Source organism: Phoca vitulina, unplaced genomic scaffold (assembly GCF_004348235.1).
Source record: "Phoca vitulina isolate PV1807 unplaced genomic scaffold, GSC_HSeal_1.0 scaffold7, whole genome shotgun sequence".
In the NCBI taxonomy this organism is placed as follows: Eukaryota; Metazoa; Chordata; class Mammalia; order Carnivora; family Phocidae; genus Phoca; species Phoca vitulina.
Genome location: NW_022589710.1, coordinates 2,316,961 through 2,328,347, shown reverse-complemented (window position 1 = coordinate 2,328,347; position 11,387 = coordinate 2,316,961). Strand labels below are relative to the sequence as shown.

Here is an 11,387-nt window from a genome sequence, read left to right as displayed (position 1 = left end):
GGAAATGCGTCTGATTTTCATAAGACCGCAACGGTGAAGGTGCCCTAGGTACCCCCATTTCTCCCATTCTTCCCCTCCAAACCACCTTCTTGGGTCTGTAGCAGCCCATGTTCCTAGAGCTGGGTCCGGATTATGTCACTCTCTTCCCCCAGCATCTTTGCTAGCAACTGAATGAAGTTCAGTCTCCAAAAATTGGCAGTCAAGTGCTCTGCCCCAGCCTCCATCCATTGCTCCAACCCCCTTTCCCATTTCAGTATGCTATTTCTTGCCCCTTACACTCTAAGCAGGTGTACTACCACATAGTACCCCAGCAGGGCACAGGCCAGGGTGAGGTGTGCTACAAAACTTAAGGGGATGTCAAGGAACTCAGAAACCATTATAAATATTTTGATGCAATATTTTAAAAATTAATGCAAAAAGTGCATGATGAAAAATATCAAAATTTAAAATAAAGACAGGGTCCAGTAGGTTTTTCCTTTTTCTTCAGACTCCAAAATGCCTCTGCAGGGCACTGTTAACTGATCCTGCAGTGACTTCCCCCTTGGATACTTTTATTAATGATGTTTCCCAAAAGTTAGTTCTCATTACCCCTTTCCACACCAGTAACTTCTATTCTCGAATGCCCCAGCACCTATCCCTAGCCCTCTTCTGTCTGGAAAACCCATTTCCCTTAGTAACTGGTAGGACTTTGATGGCCATCTGAATCATCTTGGATCCTTTCCAGTGCCTTCCTAAACCACAGTGGGCACTCAGCACCTCTTTGCTAAAAAAAATGCAGAAATCACAATCCTCAAATTAGCTCTCTGTGGGGCCGAGCAGGGAAGGAACCCAGGTATATTTTGTTTGCTCCAGTGTTGTTAAAAACCTGTACTTGTTATCAAGATGTAAAAATCAGGATGTTTTCCATGAGAAAAAAAACGAACTTTCTGTCATTCCTTGAAAAATCAGAAAATCTAGCAAAGGTAGGCCTGAATTCTTCCACGACAGCACTGGGCGTTTAGAACAGTGTGTGCCTTTAGAGCCCTCTCCACCGCTCCGCGTCCTAGCTGGCTCACTTACTTGCATTACCTGCCAGGCCCCGTTAGCGCTTTGGGTTTGCAACCCCAGGCTTGAGTGCACTGGATAAAACCCATGTGCTTGATCCACTCGTTCTCTACTGTTAGAATAAATACTTCCTTGTCCTTTCAAACAGTCTTGCAGAGAGACTCACAGAAGCAGCTTACCTTTCCAGCCCACAAACTTCTCACAACCCGTGAAACTTGCATTGCCCTCCGCACACGATTCCCCCCCCCCCCCGGTGCTTGGCTCCAGGGCCCCCTCCCAGGCACTGGCCCGTCCCTCCCTCCCCCGCCCCACGTCCCGCGGTCCGGAGCCCGGGGCGGGTCCCCGGCCCCCAGCCGCAGCTCTCTGCCCCGGGCCAGGGCGCTCGGGCTCGCCCCCGGCAGCACTGGGCATGCTCAGAGGCGGCCGCGGGGGCAGGTTTGCTTCGCAGGCGCTCGCACTCGGCGGCGGGCGGGCGCGCGGCTGCAGCTGGAGCTCCAGCGCCCGGAGTTGGAGTTGCCGGGAGTTCCCCCCCCCCCCCCCCCCGCTCTGGGCGCGCGGCAGCGGGAGCCGGCGCGGGAGCCGCGAGCGGCGGCGAGCCAGCGCCCGGGCGGGCCGAGCCTTGTCCGGAGCCCGGAGCCCCGCGCGGGACAGCCCCCGGGGAGGAGCCTCGCCGGCTGGGACGCGTGCCGCGCACTGGCACTGCCCGGGCACCAGCCGGGCTGCACGGTAGGGCCGGGGCGTGGGGCCCCGGGCGGGCGAGGCAGAGGCCAGGCCGGGGGTGGGGGGAGATGCGGCTGCAGCAGCCGCGGCGGTCAGGGCGCCCCGCGCTCGGTTCGATGCGGGTGGCCGGGGCAGCGATCCCGTTGCGGGGCCAGAGGAGTAGGCAGGCGCCCAGAGATACGCGTTCAAGTTGGCGGGCGGCGGGAGAGGGGACTGCGCGCCCAGGCGCAGCTGCTTTGTGCGCGCAGTGAGGGACTCGGTCCCTGGTTCTCCCCAGACCTGGGACCCGGTGTGCGGGAAGGGTTGGGCAAGCCGCGGAGCGGAGCAGTTTCCTCCGAGAAAGTTGAGGATGGAGCCCTTCTTTCCGCACTGTCCCCGCGGTAGGATGAGTCCCGAGGGTGCCGCCCCGAGGTCCCAGTGTGGAGGAGCCGAGTGGGTCGCTGCCCCCCTGGGCTGAGTTCTTCACCCCTGGCTGAAATCCGCGAATCACCAGATCTTCGCTTCTGTGGCGTCTTCTAGGAAAATCATTCCTGCCAAAACTGAGGTAGGCTGTCCGGGCGGCACGGCTCCCTACCTCCAGGGCGTGTAACTGGGCGCTGCCCCCTCCCCAACCTCCGACGTGGTCAAGGGCGCTGGGTTCCGAGTTAGCGCGGGTAGCGCGGGTCGGAATCGAGCCCCACGCACATGGGGCAACATGTCTGGGGTAGGCGGATGGTACAGTTTCTCCTCCAGCCTTTCCTCAGGTTTACAGCACCCCGCCAACCCCATCCTGTTCGTCTTCGCAGAGGACAGGACTTGAAGGGAAGGACCAGGTGGAGAGTTTGAGTTGACATTCTGCTCCTTAGGAGAGGGTGCCTGGATTGTATCTACCTTGGGCTATGGCCCCAGGACTTCATAACGAATCCTCTCTTTTATTATTCTTCCTCAGACACTCGGTGGGAAAGAATAGGGCCAGTGGGTCCACCAGAATGTCCGCCTCACCCCTCGGGCTCCTAACATCGCATTGCAGGCTACCCCAGGACCCTGGAACTGGCATTGTGCAGATTGCCAGGGTGTGGAGGATGCTGCTGGTTTCTTCTAGCTCCACTTTTTTCACTTCTTGTTTTGAGTTTTGGGGTTTTGCCTGCGCACAAGTCAGAGCTGCGCTGTCATAACCCGGGGGGGGGGGGGGGGGAGGCGGCTAGTGGTGGTGGAGGAGCTTCAGCCAGGCGGTGAGCCGCTGTTCGCCTCAGAGGCTGCTAGTGGGAATTGGTCCAGAAATGATTATGCAGGCTAGAAATATGCCTCTCTCTTTCTCTCCCTTTTTTTTCTTTTTTGGCTGAACACCTTGGCTGTTGGGTTTGTGTGTTAAGTTCTTAAAGGGGCCCCTACACACTGCTCCAGTGCCATGCTTTAGGGGCTCACCATTTCTGCTGTATGTTTTTCTTTTTGCTTTTTCCTTGGGGTTAATCTGCTTTGGGGCAGATTTCCAGCTGTGGAAATCACATGGCGTGGGTACACAGGTTCTAGAGTCAGACCTGAGGTCAAGTTTTAGCTTGATAGCTGATAGACAAGTAGCCACTCTGAACTTCAGTTTCCTCTTCTATCAAATGGGGACGCTAGGGGCCTTATCTCCTTTCATTGCAGGATTGTTTGAGACTTGGGTGAGATAATAGAAATGAAGGTTCTAAGAAAACTTGAAAGCACCGTTCAGGTCTTATTGTGGCTGTGCTCTTTACTCAGTTTTTCTGAATTAATGAATTCTTTTAATTATACCAAGACACCTAACTCTTCTCCTCTCTACCCACTCCTCACCAAGAGGCTTAGTTGCTCAGGTCTTTGGAAATAGCTGTGTATCTTTTTTTTTTTTTTTCTTTTCCTAAAATCCACCTCTCTTGATTTTAAGGATTGAGGCTCGAGCTCTCATATTTATCTGAGGGAAGAAGCATGATGTAGATTAGGAGAGCTCCAGGGTTGCCTTACCAATGTTCAGAGTTCTGGGCCCCAGAATTGGCATGTCAGCTAGACCCCTGTGAAGACACCTAAGGCTGATGAGTCAGCAGACCCTGGGCTGGAGCTCTGACTTGGTCTCCAACAGTGACCTTGAACTAAGGACTCAACCCCTCATCAGTCTGAGATTAAGAGCCAATAGTCACCAGAGACAAGAATGGGTGGGATTTCCTCTCACTCAGCTAGTAAGGGTTTAATCGGGCTCCTGAGCCTCCCTGGTGCTGCATCTTCCCTAATCCTAGGGCAGGGATTCTCAAGCATGAGCATCAGAGTCAACTGGAGGGCTTGTTAAAACAAAGATTGCTGGCCTGTGCTGGCAGAGTCTCTGATTCTTTAGGTCTAGGGTGGAGGTAGGGGGGCCCAAGAATTTGTATCTCTAACTAGTTCCAGATGATGCCAGTGCTGCTAAGTCCAGGGACCATGCCAATAAAATCACTGACGGCAGGGAGGGATGTGTGTGAGAGAGAGAAAGACAGAGGTGAGGTTTGTTCTGAAATGCAATTATTTTAATACTTCACATAAGACAGGGTGTTTTGGAACTTACCTAAAACATTTTATATTTCCAGTACCTGTGTCACTTACCATTGTCCAGTTTTGTAATTCTGATTGCTCTTCAAATGAATGCATTTTACCCACACAGAAATCACACACTGTAAAATCCTCAGTCCCTGGTTACTAGGTGACTCCTGAGTAGACTGAGATTGGTGACCCCAATATTTATAAATCCAACAACTACCCTCTTCCTTTCTTTGGGGATCTCAGACATTTGTGTGGAGGGGATGCATAAAGTTAGGGCAGCTTGAACCTTAAGATTGGAGATCAGGTCGAATAAGCAAGTGTTAAAAAAAAAAAACCCTGGCAATGTGGTGCCTTCTCTGAATGAACGGCTTACCCAGACCTGGCGGGGTGGGGGAAGGTGAAGTATACTCTATGACAGATGTTCTGTCGTGGTGAGACCTGGCAGAGGCCTTCCCTTCCTCTGTCGAATGGTGGTGTCGTCCGTGACTGAGATCCTCTCTCACTCTGAGGGGGAGAAAGGCTGACTTTCAGGACAGCGGTGCAGTATCAGCCTCTCTGTATCATTTCGCTGATAATCAAGCACTGTTTGGCACAACCCAATCTTAAGCTCTTCTCCTTGTCCCCCAAGCTAGCGTGCTGGGCTGAGAGCCCACCATGACTAGTTGTGGCCTTGAACTTTAACTTCTTTGTATCAGAGAGGCCTTGGGAGGGAGCCTGCTTGAGTTGGGAGGGCTCCTGAGATGACATCCTACAGAAAAAATAAGGTTTATGTAGCACCCAAATGACTAGGTGTAAGAGGAGATGAACACTTTAATAAGTTCTTGTGTTGCCTTGCCAAACAGAATCCCGGCTGACCACATGCTTTATCTTAGCTCTCCATTTGTGCTTTGTTTTAGTTTTAATATGATTAGCACTAGAAAGACCTATCAGTAAAATCAGAGACCTATTCAAAAACTCAAGTGTACCATTTAGTGTTTTAGTAGATAAAACTGCAAGGCCCCTGCCTGTCTTCCTGATGGTAATCAGCACACAGTGAAGAAACACCTTCTGGTTGTAATTCTTCAGATTCACTAGCTAATTTAAATGGTTTCTCCTACTTAACATGAGTAGGGAATGTTTCTATTTTAAAATTCTTTCCCATAACTTGATGTTTATATTTTGGGTGTTACCCCTACTTTTCCCTGCTAGGCTTGCTTTTCCAGTGTGGGGGAGGCTTCTTTCCTTATCTCTGTCATTAGCTTTTCTTAGCACATGACCACTTGGTATCTTCGCTCCCTTGGGTAAGTCTGTTGTGAGACTGTCCTTACGATACCTTATTTCTCTTTGGTCCTTGGATGGTTCTGGGTCAGAGAGAGTCACAGCCCGTTCCGGGAACACTGTTCTCCACCACCTTCCTAGAGCGTGCTTAAACTAAAACTTGGGTTGTATGGTGCTAATGCAATTCTAAAATACATTTTTTCCTCCACATTTTATCATTTTCCAATTTCAGAAATCTGGATGGGTCTTCAAAATTATGAACACTTTTAATGTGTGTTTTTTTCTTTTTCTGTAAACTGACATGGAAATAGAGTGACTTCCAATTGACAATATTCTAAAACAAAGCAAATTTGATTCCTTATGCAGGTAGAAAATATGGTTTCCACTGCATGCTGTCCAGCTGATAGAATTAAGCAGCAATTGAATTAGCTTAGCAGTTTCCAGAGTACATCAGAAGAATCCTGTTGGGGTGGTGGTTAATAGGTGTGCTCTTGAAAAGGGCAGATCAATGTAGAAGCGCTGCCTGTTATTTTTCGCTCTTAGAGATTCTCAACATGTGCATCATCATATCAAAGTCTCTGAGTTAAAAGTCTCAACAACAAAATCTTGGTTATATTTATTCAATTAAACGTTTCCCAGAATGCAACATTTTTGAGGTTATGTGTGGATCTTCTAATACTCCATTACCAAAGTAGCACATCCCAACAATTCTAATATGATAATTAACATCAACTATGGGTGGGCTGGTTTCACCTAGTTTATCCCTATGATATAGGGGCATTCATTAAATAATGAGTATCGATTGATTAATGGAGTCTGTAGGTGATTACTATATTTCAGGGTGGAGAGAAACCATTTTAACCTGTGGTGGCAAAGAAAATCTCCATGGCGGGGATAAACTGTGAAAATGTAAATGATGGGTGGTTGTACTTTTGTAGAGAAGAGAAGGGGCGTTTTAGGTTGGTGGCATAATGGAGCAGGAGTATGAAGGCTTGTGCCTGTGCCTGAATGTAAATAATTTTCAGAGCACACAGGAAAAGGATCATGCCTCACACAGAGTGAGACTGAGTGAGTCTGTGTTGGTGGTCAAAGAACCTGTTGCTCTTTCTTGATTCTGTGAATTCACTGAAGTAGCCATGAGTTCTGGGGACCACAGAAGAGCTACTTGTGGAGAAAGAGGAGGGCCCAACACTCAGATTAAAAACAAGGAAGGGCACCTGGGAACCAAGAGAGACTCAAAGTGTGTCTAGGCCTTTAGGGGACAGCGGGTCCAAATACAGAGGGAAGTCCCGCCGAAGAGTCTTGGGTATTTGGAAGAAGAGCTTTCCAGGAAGAGAGGGTGTGACTGGAGTTTCAAAAAATAGCATGAAGGAAGAAGTCTTACCACTCAGTGGTTAAAAAGGCAACCCGATTTTAAAATGGGCAAAGGCTTTAAATAGACATTTCTTCAAAGAAGATATACAAATGTCAATAAGTGAATGAAAAGATGGTGGACGCCATTAGTCATTAGGGAAATACAAATCAAAACCATGTATCACCTCACACCCATCAGGATGGCTGTGATCAAAAAGACATAGAAGAACAATTGTTGGTGAGGCTGTGGAAAAATAGGAACCCTCCTACGTTACATTGGTGGTGGGAACGTAGTAGTGCAGCTGCTCTGGAAGACAGGCAGTTCCTCAAAATGTTAAACACAGAGGTACCTGAGGGCCAGGTTCAATCCTGGGCATATACCTAAGAGAACAGAAAACATGTTCACACAAACGCCTGGACACAAATGTTCACAACAGCATTATTTGTAACAGCCAAAAGGTGGAAACAGCCCAGATGCCCACCCGCTGATGAATGGATAAACAAAGTGTGGGGTATCCATACAATGGAATACCATTCAGCCATACAAAGGAATGAAGTTTGATTCGTGCTACATGGATGAACCTTGAAAACATGCTATGTGGAAGAAGCCAGACACAAAGGGCCACTGTCGTATGATTCCATTTGTATGAAATGTCCAGAATAGGCAAATCCATAGTGACAGAAGGTACATTAGCGGTTTGCCGGGGCATGGGGGTGGGGGGGAATGGGGAGTGATTATTGATGGGTACAGATTTCCTTTTGGGGTGATGAAAAATGTTTCTGGAATTAGAGAGGTGATAATTACACAACTTTGTGAATACTCTACAAACTATTGAATTGGACTCTCTAAAAGGGTGAATTTTATGGGGTATGAATTCTATCACAATAAAAAGGCAAGAAGCCTGGAGTGAAAGGAGAATGGTAAGAAAAAAGTGGTCAGAGAGATCTAGGAATAGCGTATTCGTTTCAGGCCAGATTTTCTTTTTGGGAAAAAAAATACCTAGATGATTCCTTTGTCCTTGCTTGTCTTGGGGTCTTTCTAGGGTTTTCCTGTGACTCTTTGATCCAAAGTCCTTGCGCTGAATTAAAAGCACTTTGTTCCAAGTGGCTCCTGAGTCAGTGGGATAGTTTTTGTGGCCTTGGGATCTTCAGATTGGAGTATGTTTCTGGACTTCCCTCCAGAGACGAATTCCATATGTGGGCTTCCTTACTGTGAACCACCAAAGGGCACTAGGCTTAGCTTCTCCCTTAAGATTTGACTATGATAGATGTCTTAGTGTCATCTTCCAGTTCGTTTGTGGAGCTCTGTCAAGACTGCCCTTAAAAAAAAAAAAAATCTGTCTGAAACATGGTTCAGGTGCTACTCGGCATTACACAACATCAGTGTATTTGGATCCAAGAGTCATGATACTACAGGGGTTTTTAACACCACTGGAGCTGAGGCTGCCATCCCGCCAGCAGAGATGTTTCTTCCCTCCTCAGCACTGTGACATAGCTGGCCTTCTCAAACTCATGGGCACAAACACCCGGGGATCTTGTTAAAGTGCTGAGTCTGATTCCATAGGCCTGGTTTGGGGCCGGAGATCCTGCAGTTATAACAAGCTCCCACAGCCGTGGTTGGTGCTGGGCCATGGATCACTCTGAGTAGAAGCCGATGCAGTGTGGAGCAGATGGCTTTGGACTAAAACAGAGCTGAGTAGCTCTGAATAGTGGCTCTGCCACTAATTTGCTTGGGAACTTGGGCAAGGTAAGTCACATCTGAGCTACAGCTTTCTTATCTGTAACATCAGAGTGAGACCTAGCTCACAGAAAAGTGCCTAACCTGATGGGCCTGGAACGCTGCCTGTTTGCCTTCTCCTTCCTTCAAGGGCTAAGAATTCCATGGTTAGGACTAAGGGAAAAGAATATATGGAAGAAAGCCAAGGGCTTCATGGAGGTTTTTGATTTGTGTGGATGGGGTTTGGGTGGGGAGAGGATGGAAGGGATGAAATATGAATCCTGGTCCTCAGGATTCATTTGCTTATTGGTTTTCAAATTACCGTAGCTTTGGTAAAGTCACTATGCTAGTCTCAGCTGAGTCCGGATAACTTTTAGGTGTTGAGTCTTTACTCGGCTTTGATGGAGTTGATTTCTCCTTTTTTTTTTTTCTTTTTAAGATTTTATTTATTTGAGAGAGAGAGCACAAGTATTTTATTTTTTTAAAGATTCTATTTGTTTGAGAGCAAGAGAGCACAAGCAGGGGGAGTGGTAGAGGGAGTGGGAGAAGCAGACTCCCTGCTGAGCAGGGAGCCTGACGTGGGACTCGATCCCAGGACCGCGGGATCATGACCTAAGCTGAAGGCAGATGCTTAACTGACTGAGACACTCGGGCACCCCAGTGTTGGTTTCTATTTGACCAGAAGGTCATCCCTGAGCTGCTCAGTTGATGCTCCCATTCCTTAGTATGGTGGTCTCTGCCCATCCCTGCCTAGCTGCCTTCCCCCTACTCACTTAGTGACCTTTATCTCCTTCCCAGACGAGCGGAAACGAAGGGAGCTAAGATGCAAATCACTGCACTTCATGAGCAGCATGGGTGAAAGTTTCTGGGGATGAGGGTGAAAATATTTGCTTCATTGTTGACTTTAGAAAATCTAGGCGCTTCGTTAATTTGCCTTCCATGAGTCTATTAACTGGGGAAAGTTTGGATTGAATTAAGTTAATGGGAAACAAGTGACGAGGAAGAAGTAGGAACTAAATGTTGGCACTGGCTGTAATTTTCCAACCTGGGGCCTGTGTTACTTGCCCTCACGGGGTCTCCATTTCCTTGGTGTTCCTGGGGACACCAGTAGCTCCGGCCGGCCTGGCTCATGGGGCTGGTTCTTGAGGCTGGCATGAATAGGGCCTGTGAGGGCTTTCTGAGCTCTAAGAGGATGCCCCATCACTCCCCAGTGCTGGCTGAACTAGTGGCATCTGCGTGGGGTTACACAAGGTGAGTCGGGCCTTGCTAACTTTTGTTTCCATCTCCTTTATCATCATTTGAAGTGAGAGGAAATAAGAGATTGTGTTTACATTTCAATTAGGTGGACAGATCCTTTTCACTTTCTGCTGGGAAAAAATAGACACGAATAGCTCCTAAGGTTTTAACAAAACCCCAAGTGCAGTAAATCAACTAGTTTCCAAGCCTTCACAGCCTGCGATTCCTTGCATTCCCTTGCATTCCCTACAATGGTAATTTATCCTGTGAGGCCCCATTTCACCCTCTTGTTTGACTGTTTTGTGGATTGACACGTGTGGATCTTTCATGCCCGATTTTGAAGAGAACGAGATTGTTCGCTTTGTTACAGTGCTAGGGCTAGTCATCGCACCAACATCAAATAATCAAAGACAAGATAATCAGGTTGAAGCCCAACACACTAGGCCTCACTGGCACTTACTGTCCTTCCAGAAGGTGGAGGTGGAGTGTTGCTCGGAAGTGGGAAAGATCCGATTTCTGAGGCGAGTGAGGGTGTGTGCGCTAATCCCGTTGCCTCTCATGACCGTGGTGGGTAAGGAGACTTGGTCAGGGAGGGTCTGCATCACCCAGCTCTCTGTTTTCAGACCGCCCGGGGAAAACGTTGCTTCACACAGTGTCAGGTGAAGGCCAGCAGTATCTAGTGGTTGAGAAGTTCATATTATCCTCCAAGAATTTCCTCTACCCTATCATTAAGTCGCAATAAGGAAGCTGTCCTGCTGCTGAGGAGGAGCGGTATATAAAGCTGGGTGTTCCTGAATTAAGGCCTTTTAAAATTAAATCGTTATGCAACTATAACAATAGTTTAAAAAAAAACAACAACCCTACCCTAAAGGTAGATATTTGATGCTTATAAAAAGAGCCCAATGCTCATAAAATGGACGTATTTCCAAATTCATCCACATTGCCAACCACGTAGTCACTGATCTGTCCAGTAGCTGATTTTTATCCACTGGGCTGTGAACTCCTCCCAAGGCTGGGATCTTCGGTTTTTGTATCCCGGGGGCCTAGCATGTCTGACATGTAGGGGAGAATCAATAGAAATAGACTGAGCTGGACAGCTGCTTTCTTCCGGGATTCCCCTCCATTGTGTAGTCCATTAGTTTTTCTGTCAGTCTCTTACTTTTAGTATTTAACATTTCCCTAGAGATTATTATGTGCTAACATTGTACACGATTCTAAGCACTTCACAAATACTGATTCCTTTTGTCTGCACGACCCACCCTCAGAGACGGGTACTGTTGGGTACTTACCCTTATTTTACAGTTGAAGAGTGTGTATCATTTCCAAATGTGGGCTGAAAAGTGCTGTTTATGATGGAAAGCTTATTACAGAGCAGTTCATGAGACAGCTGTGCAAACGGAAAGTGTGATAACTCATGTTGGCATTGAAAGGAAATTTCATGAATAAAGAACCTACGCTACTGGCCCCTAAAACTCTTGAAAGGAACCCCCCAGAGCTCCTCAAAATCTCCCTAACTCTCCGCAGGTTCTCCGGCTTCTCAACGGCGTCTGCT

The 11,387-nt window shown here is 47.9% G+C and overlaps 1 protein-coding gene across 2 annotated transcripts in view; it reads left to right on the top strand.

Moving 5' to 3' along the window:
- The first annotated feature begins 1,621 nt into the window (after positions 1-1,621).
- The window catches only part of STXBP6 (syntaxin binding protein 6), a 242,185-nt gene continuing 232,419 nt past the window's right edge, over positions 1,622-11,387 (top strand). Inside the window, exons 1-2 of one of the 2 annotated variants that reach the window (XM_032404853.1) lie at positions 1,695-1,770; positions 2,149-2,308. The gene's annotated coding sequence lies outside the window, so the exon portion shown is untranslated. Of the gene's footprint in view, positions 1,771-2,148; positions 2,309-11,387 lie in introns of both variants that reach the window. The other variant, XM_032404855.1, reaches the window with a different exon arrangement.